General features: G+C 50.2%; 21 non-coding genes and 1 pseudogene across 21 annotated transcripts; 21 read left to right on the top strand and 1 right to left on the bottom strand.

Annotated features, from left to right (window-relative positions):
• The first annotated feature begins 1,759 nt into the window (after positions 1-1,759).
• Positions 1,760-1,923, top strand: LOC135019103 (U1 spliceosomal RNA). Its single transcript, XR_010216702.1, has one exon. It is a non-coding gene; the product is annotated as a U1 spliceosomal RNA (small nuclear RNA).
• A 152-nt stretch (positions 1,924-2,075) lies between these two features.
• On the top strand, positions 2,076-2,217 carry LOC135018887 (U1 spliceosomal RNA; annotated as a pseudogene).
• Positions 2,218-2,909: 692 nt separating this feature from the next.
• Positions 2,910-3,073, top strand: LOC135018818 (U1 spliceosomal RNA). Its single transcript, XR_010216452.1, has one exon. It is a non-coding gene; the product is annotated as a U1 spliceosomal RNA (small nuclear RNA).
• A 152-nt stretch (positions 3,074-3,225) lies between these two features.
• LOC135019052 (U1 spliceosomal RNA) lies at positions 3,226-3,388 on the top strand. Its single transcript, XR_010216656.1, has one exon. It is a non-coding gene; the product is annotated as a U1 spliceosomal RNA (small nuclear RNA).
• A 674-nt stretch (positions 3,389-4,062) lies between these two features.
• On the top strand, positions 4,063-4,226 carry LOC135019121 (U1 spliceosomal RNA). The gene has a single exon (XR_010216720.1). It is a non-coding gene; the product is annotated as a U1 spliceosomal RNA (small nuclear RNA).
• Positions 4,227-5,198: 972 nt separating this feature from the next.
• LOC135019118 (U1 spliceosomal RNA) lies at positions 5,199-5,362 on the top strand. The gene has a single exon (XR_010216717.1). It is a non-coding gene; the product is annotated as a U1 spliceosomal RNA (small nuclear RNA).
• Positions 5,363-5,514: 152 nt separating this feature from the next.
• Positions 5,515-5,677, top strand: LOC135018996 (U1 spliceosomal RNA). The gene has a single exon (XR_010216615.1). It is a non-coding gene; the product is annotated as a U1 spliceosomal RNA (small nuclear RNA).
• Positions 5,678-6,347: 670 nt separating this feature from the next.
• On the top strand, positions 6,348-6,512 carry LOC135018944 (U1 spliceosomal RNA). Its single transcript, XR_010216570.1, has one exon. It is a non-coding gene; the product is annotated as a U1 spliceosomal RNA (small nuclear RNA).
• A 152-nt stretch (positions 6,513-6,664) lies between these two features.
• LOC135018925 (U1 spliceosomal RNA) lies at positions 6,665-6,827 on the top strand. The gene has a single exon (XR_010216552.1). It is a non-coding gene; the product is annotated as a U1 spliceosomal RNA (small nuclear RNA).
• A 674-nt stretch (positions 6,828-7,501) lies between these two features.
• On the top strand, positions 7,502-7,663 carry LOC135018761 (U1 spliceosomal RNA). The gene has a single exon (XR_010216395.1). It is a non-coding gene; the product is annotated as a U1 spliceosomal RNA (small nuclear RNA).
• A 153-nt stretch (positions 7,664-7,816) lies between these two features.
• On the top strand, positions 7,817-7,979 carry LOC135018905 (U1 spliceosomal RNA). Its single transcript, XR_010216534.1, has one exon. It is a non-coding gene; the product is annotated as a U1 spliceosomal RNA (small nuclear RNA).
• A 674-nt stretch (positions 7,980-8,653) lies between these two features.
• On the top strand, positions 8,654-8,817 carry LOC135018843 (U1 spliceosomal RNA). Its single transcript, XR_010216475.1, has one exon. It is a non-coding gene; the product is annotated as a U1 spliceosomal RNA (small nuclear RNA).
• A 152-nt stretch (positions 8,818-8,969) lies between these two features.
• Positions 8,970-9,132, top strand: LOC135018968 (U1 spliceosomal RNA). The gene has a single exon (XR_010216588.1). It is a non-coding gene; the product is annotated as a U1 spliceosomal RNA (small nuclear RNA).
• A 674-nt stretch (positions 9,133-9,806) lies between these two features.
• On the top strand, positions 9,807-9,970 carry LOC135018842 (U1 spliceosomal RNA). Its single transcript, XR_010216474.1, has one exon. It is a non-coding gene; the product is annotated as a U1 spliceosomal RNA (small nuclear RNA).
• Positions 9,971-10,122: 152 nt separating this feature from the next.
• On the top strand, positions 10,123-10,285 carry LOC135018967 (U1 spliceosomal RNA). The gene has a single exon (XR_010216587.1). It is a non-coding gene; the product is annotated as a U1 spliceosomal RNA (small nuclear RNA).
• A 674-nt stretch (positions 10,286-10,959) lies between these two features.
• Positions 10,960-11,123, top strand: LOC135018841 (U1 spliceosomal RNA). Its single transcript, XR_010216473.1, has one exon. It is a non-coding gene; the product is annotated as a U1 spliceosomal RNA (small nuclear RNA).
• Positions 11,124-11,275: 152 nt separating this feature from the next.
• LOC135018998 (U1 spliceosomal RNA) lies at positions 11,276-11,438 on the top strand. The gene has a single exon (XR_010216617.1). It is a non-coding gene; the product is annotated as a U1 spliceosomal RNA (small nuclear RNA).
• A 674-nt stretch (positions 11,439-12,112) lies between these two features.
• Positions 12,113-12,276, top strand: LOC135018859 (U1 spliceosomal RNA). The gene has a single exon (XR_010216491.1). It is a non-coding gene; the product is annotated as a U1 spliceosomal RNA (small nuclear RNA).
• A 152-nt stretch (positions 12,277-12,428) lies between these two features.
• LOC135018950 (U1 spliceosomal RNA) lies at positions 12,429-12,591 on the top strand. Its single transcript, XR_010216576.1, has one exon. It is a non-coding gene; the product is annotated as a U1 spliceosomal RNA (small nuclear RNA).
• A 674-nt stretch (positions 12,592-13,265) lies between these two features.
• LOC135018847 (U1 spliceosomal RNA) lies at positions 13,266-13,429 on the top strand. The gene has a single exon (XR_010216479.1). It is a non-coding gene; the product is annotated as a U1 spliceosomal RNA (small nuclear RNA).
• Positions 13,430-13,581: 152 nt separating this feature from the next.
• On the top strand, positions 13,582-13,744 carry LOC135018966 (U1 spliceosomal RNA). Its single transcript, XR_010216586.1, has one exon. It is a non-coding gene; the product is annotated as a U1 spliceosomal RNA (small nuclear RNA).
• Positions 13,745-14,572: 828 nt separating this feature from the next.
• LOC135018946 (U1 spliceosomal RNA) lies at positions 14,573-14,735 on the bottom strand. Its single transcript, XR_010216572.1, has one exon. It is a non-coding gene; the product is annotated as a U1 spliceosomal RNA (small nuclear RNA).
• Between the last annotated feature and the right edge of the window lie 131 nt (positions 14,736-14,866).

The raw sequence follows: 14,866 nt of genomic DNA, 5'->3' as shown, positions 1-14,866 counted from the left end.
ACATGGTCCCTGCTGGAGCAGGTCCTTTCTTAGAGGTAGAGGCCACGGGTCTTCCGTGAGCATCTCTTGAATTTCCGGGTACCAAGTCCTTCTTGGCCAATCCGGAGCCACGAGTATAGTCTTTACTCCTCTCCTTCTTATGATTCTCAGTACTTTTGGTATGAGAGGAAGAGGAGGGAACACATACACTGACTGGTACACCCACGGTGTTACCAGAGAGTCCACAGCTATTGCCTGAGGGTCCCTTGACCTGGCGCAATATCTGTCCAGTTTTTTGTTGAGGCGGGACGCCATCATGTCCACCCTTTGGTTTTTCCCAACGGTTCACAATCATGTGGAAGACTTCTGGGTGAAGTCCCCACTCCCCCGGGTGAAGATCGTGTCTGCTGAGGAAGTCTGCTTCCCAGTTGTCCACTCCCGGAATGAACACTGCTGACAGTGCTATCACATGATTCTCCGCCCAGCGAAGAATCCTTGCCACTTCCATCATTGCCCTCCTGCTTCTTGTGCCGCCCTGTCTGTTTACGTGGGCGACTGCCGTGATGTTGTCCGACTGGATCAACACCGGCTGACCCTGAAGCAGAGGTCTTGCCTGACTTAGGGCATTGTAAATGGCCCTTAGTTCCAGGATATTTATGTGAAGTGACGTTTCCATGCTTGACCACAAGCCCTGGAAATTTCTTCCCTGTGTGACTGCTCCCCAGCCTCTCAGGCTGGCATCCGTGGTCACCAGGACCCAATCCTGAATGCCGAATCTGCGGCCCTCTAGGAGATGAGCACTCTGTAACCACCACAGGAGAGACACCCTTGTCCTTGGAGACAGGGTTATCCGCTGATGCATTTGAAGATGCGATCCGGACCATTTGTCCAGCAGATCCCACTGAAAAGTTCTTGCGTGGAATCTGCCGAATGGAATCGCTTCGTAAGAAGCCACCATCTTTCCCAGGACCATTGTGCATTGATGTACTGACACTTGGCCTGGTCTTAGGAGGTTCCTGACTATGTCGGATAACTCCTTGGCTTTCTCCTCCGGGAGAAACACCTTTTTCTGTACTGTGTCCAGAATCATCCCTAGGAACAGCAGACGTGTCGTCGGAATCAGCTGCGATTTTGGAATATTTAGAATCCATCCGTGCTGTCGTAGTACTACTTGAGATAGTGCTACTCCGACCTCTAACTGTTCTCTGGACCTTGCCTGCTTACTTTGTGCCTTCCAATGCACAATGCAAACTACAGGTAGTGCTGCAGGGCCCACACCCTTTTACTTGCCGTACAGAGCAGCTCTGGAGCTGTTACAGTGCCCAGCTGCTGTAAGAAATCAGCTTGAATGCTTCAGGGGCTGGGGCATAGCCAACATGAGCCCCACACCGAAGGAGGGTGGAGGTGTTTAATGCGAACTAGGGGTCATCCAAGCGCCGCAAAAGGCCGCCATGCCCTGCACGCCCCTTTTCTCTTTTCATATGCAGACGAGGGTTGAAGCCAACTTTGACCCACTGCTTGGATGACATCACCGTATGCAAATCCATCTGCTGCAGGCCTTCCCCCAGGAATGCTTGCACTAGTTGTTGCATTTGGTTTGTTGTTTGGGGGTGCTTCATTATTAGGCAGCCTTCTGCCCTCCCATGTTCATCTGAAAATTTGTGTTCTCCCTGCAGTTGTTGTCCCCAGATGAGAGTTCCCTTGTGCTGCCTCAGTTGAATCTCCTTTACTTGACAGAGATGTGCCTGAGCAGCGGCCCTCCCCAGCCCTATCCCAAATCATACTTATTTTGCATAGGAGATACCATGGTCATGAAGATTGTTCTCCCAGGGTGAGGCTCATTCATTGCATTCTGGGTATGCTGACCCCTGTGATTTCCCCAAATGTGGGAAACTCGACTGCATTATTTGTGGTAGTGGGGGACTGTGTTTGTGCTTTCCTCTGGTCAGCTCTGGTAAAAGTCAGATTTATTTGTCTCAGATCTTCCTCTAGCCTTGTTCTTCTTTCGAGAGTTCCCTTGTGCTGCCTCAGTTGGATCTCCTTCACTTGACAGGGGGGTACCCGAGCAGCGACCCTCCCCAGCTCTAGCCCAACTTCTACTTACCTGGCAGGTGAGATACTATGATCATGTAGGTGCTTCTCCCAGGGCAAGGCTCACCCATTGCACTCTGGGTGTGCTGCTCCTGCGATTTCCCCAAATGTGGGAAACTTGACTGCATAATTTGTGTTTCCCCTGGTCGGCTCTCATATAATTCAGATCTCTTTGTCTCAGGTCTCTCTCCAGCCTAGTTTGCTGTCTGTTTCAACTTCTCTTTTCTTGAGCCACTCCCTTCTATGCCCTTGCGCACTATCCTGACTTCTCCCGTCTGCTTACTTTGTGCCTTCCAATGCACAATGCAAACTACAGGTAGTGCTGCAGGGCCCACACCCTTTTACTTGCCGTTCAGAGCAGCTCTGGAGCTGTTACAGTGCCCAGCTGCTGCAAGAAATCAGCTTGAATGCTTCAGGGGCTGGGGCATAGCCAACATGAGCCCCACACCGAAGGAGGGTGGAGGTGTTTAATGCGAACTAGGGGTCATCCAAGCGCCGCAAAAGGCCGCCATGCCCTGCACGCCCCTTTTCTCTTTTCATATGCAGACGAGGGTTGAAGCCAACTTTGACCCACTGCTTGGATGACATCACCATATGCAAATCCATCTGCTGCTGGCCTTCCCCCAGGAATGCTTGTACTAGTTGTTGCATTTGGTTTGTTGTTTGGGGGTGCTTCAGTATTAGGCAGCCTTCTGCCCTCCCATGTTTATCTGGAAATATGTGTTCTCCCTGCAGTTGTTGTCCCCAGATGAGAGTTCCCTTGTGCTGCCTCAGTTGAATCTCCTTTACTTGACAGAGATGTGCCTGAGCAGCGGCCCTCCCCAGCCCTATCCCAAATCATACTTATTTTGCATAGGCGATACCATGGTCATGAAGATTGTTCTCCCAGGGTGAGGTTCATTCATTGCATTCTGGGTATGCTGACCCCTGTGATTTCCCCAAATGTGGGAAACACGACTGCATTATTTGTGGTAGTGGGGGACTGTGTTTGTGCTTTCCTCTGGACAGCTCTGGTAAAAGTCAGATTTATTTGTCTCAGATCTTCCTCTAGCCTTGTTCTTCTTTCGAGAGTTCCCTTGTGCTGCCTCAGTTGGATCTCTTTCACTTGACAGGGGGGTGCCAGAGCAGCGACCCTCCCCAGCTCTAGCCCAACTCCTACTTACCTGCCAGGTGAGATACTTTGATCATGAAGGTGCTTCTCCCAGGGCAAGGCTCACCCATTGCACTCTGCGTGTGGTGCCCCTGCGATTTCCCCAAATGTGGGAAGCTTGACTGCATAATTTGTGTTTCCCCTGGTCAGCTCTCGTATAATTCAGATCTCTTTGTCTCAGGTCTCTCTCCACCCTAGTTTGCTGTCTGTTTCCACTTCTTTTTTCATGAGCCCCTCCCTTTTATACGCTTGTGCACTATCCTGACTTCTCCTCCTGTCTGCTTACTTTGTGCCTTCCAATGCACAATGCAAACTACAGGTAGTGCTGCAGGGCCCACACCCTTTTACTTGCCGTACAGAGCAGCTCTGGAGCTGTTACAGTGCCCAGCTGCTGCAAGAAATCAGCTTGAATGCTTCAGGGGCTGGGGCATAGCCAACATGAGCCCCACACCGAAGGAGGGTGGAGGTGTTTAATGTGAACTAGGGGTCATCCAAGCGCCGCAAAAGGCCGCCATGCCCTGCACGCCCCTTTTCTCTTTTCATATGCAGACGAGGGTTGAAGCCAACTTTGACCCACTGCTTGGATGACATCACCGTATGCAAATCCATCTGCTGCAGGCCTTCCCCCAGGAATGCTTGCACTAGTTGTTGCATTTGGTTTGTTGTTTGGGGGTGCTTCAGTATTAGGCAGCCTTCTGCCCTCCCATGTTCATCTGAAAATATGTGTTCTCCCTGCAGTTGTTGTCCCCAGATGAGAGTTCCCTTGTGCTGCCTCAGTTGAATCTCCTTTACTTGACAGAGATGTGCCTGAGCAGCGGCCCTCCCCAGCCCTATCCCAAATCATACTTATTTTGCATAGGAGATACCATGGTCATGAAGATTGTTCTCCCAGGGTGAGGTTCATTCATTGTATTCTGGGTATGCTGACCCCTGTGATTTCCCCAAATGTGGGAAACTCGACTGCATTATTTGTGGTAGTGGGGGACTGTGTTTGTGCTTTCCTCTGGTCAGCTCTGGTAAAAGTCAGATTTATTTGTCTCAGATCTTCCTCTAGCCTAGTTCTTCTTTCGAGAGTTCCCTTGTGCTGCCTCAGTTGGATCTCTTTCACTTGACAGGGGGGTGCCCGAGCAGCGACCCTCCCCAGCTCTAGCCCAACTCCTACTTACCTGCCAGGTGAGATACTATGATCATGAAGGTGCTTCTCCCAGGGCAAGGCTCACCCATTGCACTCTGATTTCCCCAAATGTGGGAAGCTTGACTGCATAATTTGTGTTTCCCCTGGTCGGCTCTCGTATAATTCAGATCTCTTTGTCTCAGGTCTCTCTCCAGCCTAGTTTGCTGTCTGTTTCCACTTCTTTTTTCATGAGCCCCTCCCTTTTATACCCTTGTGCACTATCCTGACTTGTCCTCCTGTCTGCTTACTTTGTGCCTTCCAATGCACAATGCAAACTACAGGTAGTGCTGCAGGGCCCACACCCTTTTACTTGCCGTACAGAGCAGCTCTGGAGCTGTTACAGTGCCCAGCTGCTGCAAGAAATCAGCTTGAATGCTTCAGGGGCTGGGGCATAGCCAACATGAGCCCCACACCGAAGGAGGGTGGAGGTGTTTAATGCGAACTAGGGGTCATCCAAGCGCCGCAAAAGGCCGCCATGCCCTGCACGCCCCTTTTCTCTTTTCATATGCAGACGAGGGTTGAAGCCAACTTTGACCCACTACTTGGATGACATCACCGTATGCAAATCCATCTGCTGCAGGCCTTCCCCCAGGAATGCTTGCACTAGTTGTTGCATTTGTTTTGTTGTTTGGGGGTGCTTCAGTATTAGGCAGCCTTCTGCCCTCCCATGTTCATCTGAAAATATGTGTTCTCCCTGCAGTTGTTGTCCCCAGATGAGAGTTCCCTTGTGCTGCCTCAGTTGAATCTCCTTTACTTGACAGAGATGTGCCTGAGCAGCGGCCCTCCCCAGCCCTATCCCAAATCATACTTATTTTGCATAGGAGATACCATGGTCATGAAGATTGTTCTCCCAGGGTGAGGTTCATTCATTGCATTCTGGGTATGCTGACCCCTGTGATTTTCCCAAATTTGGGAAACTCGACTGCATTATTTGTGGTAGTGGGGGACTGTGTTTGTGCTTTCCTCTGGTCAGCTCTGGTAAAAGTCAGATTTCTTTGTCTCAGATCTTCCTCTAGCCTTGTTCTTCTTTCGAGAGTTTCCTTGTGCTGCCTCAGTTGGATCTCCTTCACTTGACAGGGGGGTGCCCGAGCAGCGACCCTCCCAAGCTCTAGCCCAACTCCTACTTACCTGCCAGGTGAGATACTATAATCAGGAAGGTGCTTCTCCCAGGGCAAGGCTCACCCATTGCACTCTGGGTGTGCTGCTCCTGCGATTTCCCCAAATGTGGGAAACTTGACTGCATAATTTGTGTTTCCCCTGGTCGGCTCTCGTATAATTCAGATCTCTTTGTCTCAGGTCTCTCTCCAGCCTAGTTTGCTGTCTGTTTCAACTTCTCTTTTCTTGAGCCGCTCCCTTCTATGCCCTTGCGCACTATCCTGACTTCTCCCGTCTGCTTACTTTGTGCCTTCCAATGCACAATGCAAACTACAGGTAGTGCTGCAGGGCCCACACCCTTTTACTTGCCGTTCATAGCAGCTCTGGAGCTGTTACAGTGCCCAGCTGCTGCAATAAATCAGCTTGAATGCTTCAGGGGATGGGGCATGGCCAACATGAGCCCCACACCAAAGGAGGGTGGGGGTGTTTAATGCGAACTAGGGTCATCCAAGCACCGCAAAAGGCCGCCATGCCCTGCACGCCCCTTTTCTCTTTTCATATGCAGATGAGGGTTGAAGCCAACTTTGACCCACTGCTTGGATGACATCACCGTATGCAAATCCGTCTTCTGCAGAACTTCCCCCAGGAATGCTTGCACTAGTTGTTGCATTTGGTTTGTTGTTTGGGGGTGCTTCAGTATTAGGCAGCCTTCTGCCCTCCCATGTTCATCTGAAAATATGTGTTCTCCCTGCAGTTGTTGTCCCCAGATGAGAGTTCCCTTGTGCTGCCTCAGTTGAATCTCCTTTACTTGACAGAGATGTGCATGAGCAGCGGCCCTCCCCAGCCCTATCCCAAATCATACTTATTTTGCATAGGAGATACCATGGTCATGAAGATTACTCTCCCAGGGTGAGGTTCATTCATTGCATTCTGGGTATGCTGACCCCTGTGATTTCCCCAAATGTGGGAAATGCGACTGCTTTATTTGTTGGTAGTGGGGGACTGTGTTTGTGTTTTCCTCTGGTCAGCTCTGGTAAAAGTCAAATTTCTTTGTTTCAGATCTTCCTCTAGCCTTGTTCTTCTTTCGAGAGTTTCCTTGTGCTGCCTCAGTTGGATCTCCTTCACTTGACAGGGGGGTGCCCGAGCAGCGACCCTCCCCAGCTCTAGCCCAACTCCTACTTACCTGCCAGGTGAGATACTATGATCATGAAGGTGCTTCTCCCAGGGCAAGGCTCACCCATTGCACTCTGGGTGTGCTGCTCCTGCGATTTCCCCAAATGTGGGAAACTTGACTGCATAATTTGTGTTTCCCCTGGTCAGGTCTCGTATAATTCAGATCTCTTTGTCTCAGGTCTCTCTCCAGCCTAGTTTGCTGTCTGTTTCAACTTCTCTTTTCTTGAGCCGCTCCCTTTTATACCCTTGTGCACTATCCTGACTTCTCCTCCTGTCTGCTTACTTTGTGCCTTCCAATGCGCAATGCAAACTACAGGTAGTGCTGCAGGGCCCACACCCTTTTACTTGCCTTACTGAACAGCTCTGGAGCTGTTACAGTGCCAAGCTGCTGCAAGAAATCAGCTTGAATGCTTCAGGGGATGGGGCATGGCCAACATGAGCCCCACACCGAAGGAGGGTGGAGGTGTTTAATGCGAACTAAGGGTCATCCAAGCGCCGCAAAAGGCCGCCATGCCCTGCATACCCCTTTTCTCTTTTCATATGCAGATGAGGGTTCCAGCCAACTTTGGCCCACTGCTTGGATGACATCACCGTATGCAATTCCGTCTTCTGCAGAACTTCCCCCAGGAATGCTTGTACTAGTTGTTGCATTTGGTTTGTTGTTTGGGGGTGCTTCAGTATTAGGCAGCCTTCTGCCCTCCCATGTTCATCTGAAAATATGTGTTCTCCCTGCAGTTGTTGTCCCCAGATGAGAGTTTCCTTGTGCTGCCTCAGTTGAATCTCCTTTACTTGACAGAGATGTGCATGAGCAGCGGCCCTCCCCAGCCCTATCCCAAATCATACTTATTTTGCATAGGAGATACCATGGTCATGAAGATTGTTCTCCCAGGGTGAGGTTCATTCATTGCATTTTGGGTATGCTGACCCCTGTGATTTCCCCAAATGTGGGAAACTCGACTGCATTATTTGTGGTAGTGGGGACTGTGTTTGTGCTTTCCTCTGGTCAGCTCTGGAAAAAGTCAGATTTCTTTGTCTCAGATCTTCCTCTAGCCTTGTTCTTCTTTCGAGAGTTCCCTTGTGCTGCCTCAGTTGGATCTCTTTCACTTGACAGGGGGGTGCCCGAACAGCGACTTTCCCCAGCTCTAGCCCAACTCCTACTTACCTGCCAGGTGAGATACTATGATCATGAAGGTGCTTCTCCCAGGGCAAGGCTCACCCATTGCACTCTGGGTGTGCTGCCCCTGCGATTTCCCCAAATGTGGGAAACTTGACTGCATAATTTGTGTTTCCCCTGGTCGGCTCTCGTATAATTCAGATCTCTTTGTCTCAGGTCTCTCTCCAGCCTAGTTTGCTGTCTGTTTCCACTTCTCTTTTCTTCAGCCGCTCCCTTCTATACCCTTGTGCACTATCCTGACTTCTCCTCCCGTCTGCTTACTTTGTGCCTTCCAATGCACAATGCAAACTACAGGTAGTGCTGCAGGGCCCACACCCTTTTACTTGCCTTACAGAGCAGCTCTGGAGCTGTTACAGTGCCCAGCTGCTGCAAGAAATCAGCTTGAATGCTTCAGGGGATGGGGCATGGCCAACATGAGCCCCACACCAAAGGAGGGTGGAGGTGTTTAATGCGAACTAGGGGTCATCCAAGCACCGCAAAAGGCCGCCATGCCCTGCACGCCCCTTTTCTCTTTTCATATGCAGATGAGGGTTGAAGCCAACTTTGACCCACTGCTTGGATGACATCACCGTATGCAAATCCGTCTTCTGCAGAACTTCCCCCAGGAATGCTTGCACTAGTTGTTGCATTTGGTTTGTTGTTTGGGGGTGCTTCAGTATTAGGCAGCCTTTTGCCCTCCCATGTTCATCTGAAAATATGTGTTCTCCCTGCAGTTGTTGTCCCAAGATGAGAGTTCCCTTGTGCTGCCTCAGTTGAATCTCCTTTACTTGACAGAGATGTGCATGAGCAGCGGCCCTCCCCAGCCCTATTCCAAATCATACTTATTTTGCATAGGAGATACCATGGTCATGAAGATTTTTCTCCCAGGGTGAGGTTCATTCATTGCATTTTGGGTATGCTGACCCCTGTGATTTCCCCAAATGTGGGAAACTTGACTGCATTATTTGTGGTAGTGGGAGACTGTGTTTGTGCTTTCCTCTGGTCAGCTCTGGTAAAAGTCAGATTTCTTTGTCTCAGATTTTCCTTTAGCCTTGTTCTTCTTTCGAGAGTTCCCTTGTGCTGCCTCAGTTGGATCTCCTTCACTTTACAGGGGGGTACCCGAGCAGCGACCCTCCCCAGCTCTAGCCCAACTCCTACTTACCTGCCAGGTGAGATACTATGATCATGAAGGTGCTTCTCCCAGGGCAAGGCTCACCCATTGTACTCTGGGTGTGCTGCTCCTGCGATTTCCCCAAATGTGGGAAACTTGACTGCATAATTTGTGTTTCCCCTGGTCGGCTCTCGTATAATTCAGATCTCTTTGTCTCAGGTCTCTCTCCAGCCTAGTTTGCTGTCTGTTTCCACTTCTCTTTTCTTCAGCCGCTCCCTTCTATACCCTTGTGCACTATCCTGACTTCTCCTCCCGTCTGCTTACTTTGTGCCTTCCAATGCACAATGCAAACTACAGGTAGTGCTGCAGGGCCCACACCCTTTTACTTGCCTTACAGAGCAGCTCTGGAGCTGTTACAGTGCCCAGCTGCTGCAAGAAATCAGCTTGAATGCTTCAGGGGCTGGGGCATAGCCAACATGAGCCCCACACCGAAGGAGGGTGGAGGTGTTTAATGCAAACTAGGGGTCAGACAAGCGCCGCAAAAGGCCACCATGCCCTGCACGCCCCTTTTCTGTTTTCATATGCAGACGAGGGTTGAAGCCAACTTTGACCCACTGCTTGGATGACATCACCATATGCAAATCCATCTGCGGCAGGCCTTCCCCCAGGAATGCTTGCACTAGTTGTTGCATTTGGTTTGTTGTTTGGAGGTGCTTCAGTATTAGGCAGCCTTCTGCCCTCCCATGTTCATCTGAAAATATGTGTTCTCCCTGCAGTTGTTGTCCCAAGATGAGAGTTCCCTTGTGCTGCCTCAGTTGAATCTCCTTTACTTGACAGAGATGTGCATGAGCAGCGGCCCTCCCAAGCCCTATTCCAAATCATACTTATTTTGCATAGGAGATACCATGGTCATGAAGATTTTTCTCCCAGGGTGAGGTTCATTCATTGCATTTTGGGTATGCTGACCCCTGTGATTTCCCCAAATGTGGGAAACTTGACTGCATTATTTGTGGTAGTGGGAGACTGTGTTTGTGCTTTCCTCTGGTCAGCTCTGGTAAAAGTCAGATTTCTTTGTCTCAGATTTTCCTTTAGCCTTGTTCTTCTTTCGAGAGTTCCCTTGTGCTGCCTCAGTTGGATCTCCTTCACTTTACAGGGGGGTACCCGAGCAGCGACCCTCCCCAGCTCTAGCCCAACTCCTACTTACCTGCCAGGTGAGATACTATGATCATGAAGGTGCTTCTCCCAGGGCAAGGCTCACCCATTGTACTCTGGGTGTGCTGCTCCTGCGATTTCCCCAAATGTGGGAAACTTGACTGCATAATTTGTGTTTCCCCTGGTCGGCTCTCGTATAATTCAGATCTCTTTGTCTCAGGTCTCTCTCCAGCCTAGTTTGCTGTCTGTTTCCACTTCTCTTTTCTTCAGCCGCTCCCTTCTATACCCTTGTGCACTATCCTGACTTCTCCTCCCGTCTGCTTACTTTGTGCCTTCCAATGCACAATGCAAACTACAGGTAGTGCTGCAGGGCCCACACCCTTTTACTTGCCTTACAGAGCAGCTCTGGAGCTGTTACAGTGCCCAGCTGCTGCAAGAAATCAGCTTGAATGCTTCAGGGGCTGGGGCATAGCCAACATGAGCCCCACACCGAAGGAGGGTGGAGGTGTTTAATGCAAACTAGGGGTCAGACAAGCGCCGCAAAAGGCCACCATGCCCTGCACGCCCCTTTTCTGTTTTCATATGCAGACGAGGGTTGAAGCCAACTTTGACCCACTGCTTGGATGACATCACCATATGCAAATCCATCTGCGGCAGGCCTTCCCCCAGGAATGCTTGCACTAGTTGTTGCATTTGGTTTGTTGTTTGGAGGTGCTTCAGTATTAGGCAGCCTTCTGCCCTCCCATGTTCATCTGAAAATATGTGTTCTCCCTGCAGTTGTTGTCCCAAGATGAGAGTTCCCTTGTGCTGCCTCAGTTGAATCTCCTTTACTTGACAGAGATGTGCATGAGCAGCGGCCCTCCCCAGCCCTATTCCAAATCATACTTATTTTGCATAGGAGATACCATGGTCATGAAGATTTTTCTCCCAGGGTGAGGTTCATTCATTGCATTTTGGGTATGCTGACCCCTGTGATTTCCCCAAATGTGGGAAACTTGACTGCATTATTTGTGGTAGTGGGAGACTGTGTTTGTGCTTTCCTCTGGTCAGCTCTGGTAAAAGTCAGATTTCTTTGTCTCAGATTTTCCTTTAGCCTTGTTCTTCTTTCGAGAGTTCCCTTGTGCTGCCTCAGTTGGATCTCCTTCACTTTACAGGGGGGTACCCGAGCAGCGACCCTCCCCAGCTCTAGCCCAACTCCAACTTACCTGCCAGGTGAGATACTATGATCATGAAGGTGCTTCTCCCAGGGCAAGGCTCACCCATTGTACTCTGGGTGTGCTGCTCCTGCGATTTCCCCAAATGTGGGAAACTTGACTGCATAATTTGTGTTTCCCCTGGTCGGCTCTCGTATAATTCAGATCTCTTTGTCTCAGGTCTCTCTCCAGCCTAGTTTGCTGTCTGTTTCCACTTCTCTTTTCTTCAGCCACTCCCTTCTATACCCTTGTGCACTATCCTGACTTCTCCTCCCGTCTGCTTACTTTGTGCCTTCCAATGCACAATGCAAACTACAGGTAGTGCTGCAGGGCCCACACCCTTTTACTTGCCTTACAGAGCAGCTCTGGAGCTGTTACAGTGCCCAGCTGCTGCAAGAAATCAGCTTGAATGCTTCAGGGGATGGGGCATGGCCAACATGAGCCCCACACCAAAGGAGGGTGGAGGTGTTTAATGCGAACTAGGGGTCATCCAAGCACCGCAAAAGGCCGCCATGCCCTGCACGCCCCTTTTCTCTTTTCATATGCAGATGAGGGTTGAAGCCAACTTTGACCCACTGCTTGGATGACATCACCGTATGCAAATCCGTCTTCTGCAGAACTTCCCCCAGGAATGCTTGCACTAGTTGTTGCATTTGGTTTGTTGTTTGGGGGTGCTTCAGTATTAGGCAGCCTTCTGCCCTCCCATGTTCATCTGAAAATATGTGTTCTCCCTGCAGTTGTTGTCCCAAGATGAGAGTTCCCTTGTGCTGCCTCAGTTGAATCTCCTTTACTTGACAGAGATGTGCCTGAGCAGCGGCCCACCCCAGCTCTATCCCAAATCATACTTATTTTGCATAGGACATACCATGGTCATGAAGATTATTCTCCCAGGGTGAGGTTCATTCATTGCATTCTGGGTATGCTGACCCCTGTGATTTCCCCAAATGTGGGAAACTCGACTGCTTTATTTGTGGTAGTGGGGGACTGTGTTTGTGTTTTCCTCTGGTCAGCTCTGGTAAAAGTCAGATTTCTTTGTTTCAGATCTTCCTCTAGCCTTGTTCTTCTTTTGAGAGTTCCCTTGTGCTTCCTCAGTTGGATCTCCTTCACTTGACAGGGGGGTGCCCGAGCAGAGACCCTCCCCAGCTCTAGCCCAACTCCTACTTACCTGCCAGGTGAGATACTATGATCATGATGGTGCTTCTCCCAGGGCAAGGCTCACCCATTGCACTCTGGGTGTGCTGCCCCTGCGATTTCCCCAAATGTGGGAAACTTGACTGCATAATTTGTGTTTCCCCTGGTCGGCTCTCGTATAATTCAGATCTCTTTGTCTCAGGTCTCTCTCCAGCCTAGTTTGCTGTCTGTTTCCACTTCTCTTTTCTTCAGCCGCTCCCTTCTATAACCTTGTGCACTATCCTGACTTCTCCTCCCGTCTGCTTACTTTGTGCCTTCCAATGCACAATGCAAACTACAGGTAGTGCTGCAGGGCCCACACCCTTTTACTTGCCTTACAGAGCAGCTCTGGAGCTGTTACAGTGCCCAGCTGCTGCAAGAAATCTGCTTGAATGCTTCAGGGGATGGGGCATGGCCAACATGAGCCCCACACCAAAAGAGGGTGGAGGTGTTTAATGCGAACTAGGGGTCATCCAAGCACCGCAAAAGGCCGCCATGCCCTGCACGCCCCTTTTCTCTTTTCATATGCAAACGAGGGTTGAAGCCAACTTTGACCCACTGCTTGGATGACATCACCATATGCAAATCCATCTGCGGCAGGCCTTCCCCCAGGAATGCTTGCACTAGTTGTTGCATTTGGTTTGTTGTTTGGGGGTGCTTCAGTATTAGGCAGCCTTCTGCCCTCCCATGTTCATCTGAAAATATATGTTCTCCCTGCAGTTGTTGTCCCCAGATGAGAGTTCCCTTGTGTTGCCTCAGTTAAATCTCCTTTACTTGACAGAGATGTGCATGAGCAGCGGCCCTCCCCTGCCCTATTCCAAATCATACTTATTTTGCATAGGAGATACCATGGTCATGAAGATTTTTCTCCCAGGGTGAGGTTTATTCATTGCATTTTGGGTATGCTGACCCCTGTGATTTCCCCAAATGTGGGAAACTTGACTGCATTATTTGTGGTAGTGGGAGGCTGTGTTTGTGATTTCTTCTGGTCAGCTCTGGTAAAAGTCAGATTTCTTTGTCTCAGATTTTCCTTTAGCCTTGTTCTTCTTTCGAGAGTTCCCTTGTGCTGCCTCAGTTGGATCTCCTTCACTTTACAGGGGGGTACCCGAGCAGCGACCCTCCCCAGCTCTAGCCCAACTCCTACTTACCTGCCAGGTGAGATACTATGATCATGAAGGTGCTTCTCCCAGGGCAAGGCTCACCCATTGTACTCTGGGTGTGCTGCTCCTGCGATTTCCCCAAATGTGGGAAACTTGACTGCATAATTTGTGTTTCCCCTGGTCGGCTCTCGTATAATTCAGATCTCTTTGTCTCAGGTCTCTCTCCAGCCTAGTTTGCTGTCTGTTTCCACTTCTCTTTTCTTCAGCCGCTCCCTTCTATACCCTTGTGCACTATCCTGACTTCTCCTCCCGTCTGCTTACTTTGTGCCTTCCAATGCACAATGCAAACTACAGGTAGTGCTGCAGGGCCCACACCCTTTTACTTGCCTTACAGAGCAGCTCTGGAGCTGTTACAGTGGCCAGCTGCTGCAAGAAATCAGCTTGAATGCTTCAGGGGCTGGGGCATAGCCAACATGAGCCCCACACCGAAGGAGGGTGGAGGTGTTTAATGCAAACTAGGGGTCAGTCAAGCGCCGCAAAAGGCCACCATGCCCTGCACGCCCCTTTTCTGTTTTTATATGCAGACGAGGGTTGAAGCCACCTTTGACCCACTGCTTGGATGACATCACCATATGCAAATCCATCTGCGGCAGGCCTTCCCCCAGGAATGCTTGCACTAGTTGTTGCATTTGGTTTGTTGTTTGGGGGTGCTTCAGTATTAGGCAGCCTTCTGCTCCACCCTCCTTTGGTGTGGGGCTCATGTTGGCCATGTCCCATCCCCTGAAGCATTCAAGCAGATTTCTTGCAGCAGCTGGGCACTGTAACAGCTCCAGAGACGCTCTGTAAGGCAAGTAAAAGGGTGTGGGCCCTGCAGCACTACCTGTAGTTTGCATTGTGCATTGGAAGGCACAAAGTAAGCAGACGGGAGGAGAAGTCAGGATAGTGCACAAGGGTATAGAAGGGAGCGGCTGAAGAAAAGAGAAGTGGAAACAGACAGCAAACTAGGCTGGAGAGAGATCTGAGACAAAGAGATCTGAATTATACGAGAGCCGACCAGGGGAAACACAAATTATGCAGTCAAGTTTCCCACATTTAGGGAAATCGCAGGGGCAGCACACCCAGAGTGCAATGGGTGAGCCTTGCCCTGGGAGAAGCACCTTCATGATCATAGTATCTCACCTGGCAGGTAAGTAGGAGTTGGGCTAGAGCTAGGGAGGGTCGCTGCTTGGACACCCCCCTGTTAAGTGAAGGAGATCCAACTGAGGCAGCACAAGGGAACTCTCGAAAGAAGAACAAGGCTAAAGGAAAATCTGAAACAAAGAAAT

The sequence above is a fragment of the Pseudophryne corroboree genome, unplaced genomic scaffold (genome assembly GCF_028390025.1).
Source record: "Pseudophryne corroboree isolate aPseCor3 unplaced genomic scaffold, aPseCor3.hap2 scaffold_330, whole genome shotgun sequence".
Classification (NCBI taxonomy): Eukaryota; Metazoa; Chordata; class Amphibia; order Anura; family Myobatrachidae; genus Pseudophryne; species Pseudophryne corroboree.
Note: the sequence above shows the minus strand (reverse complement) of the source record. Positions and strands in the feature narration are given on the sequence as shown.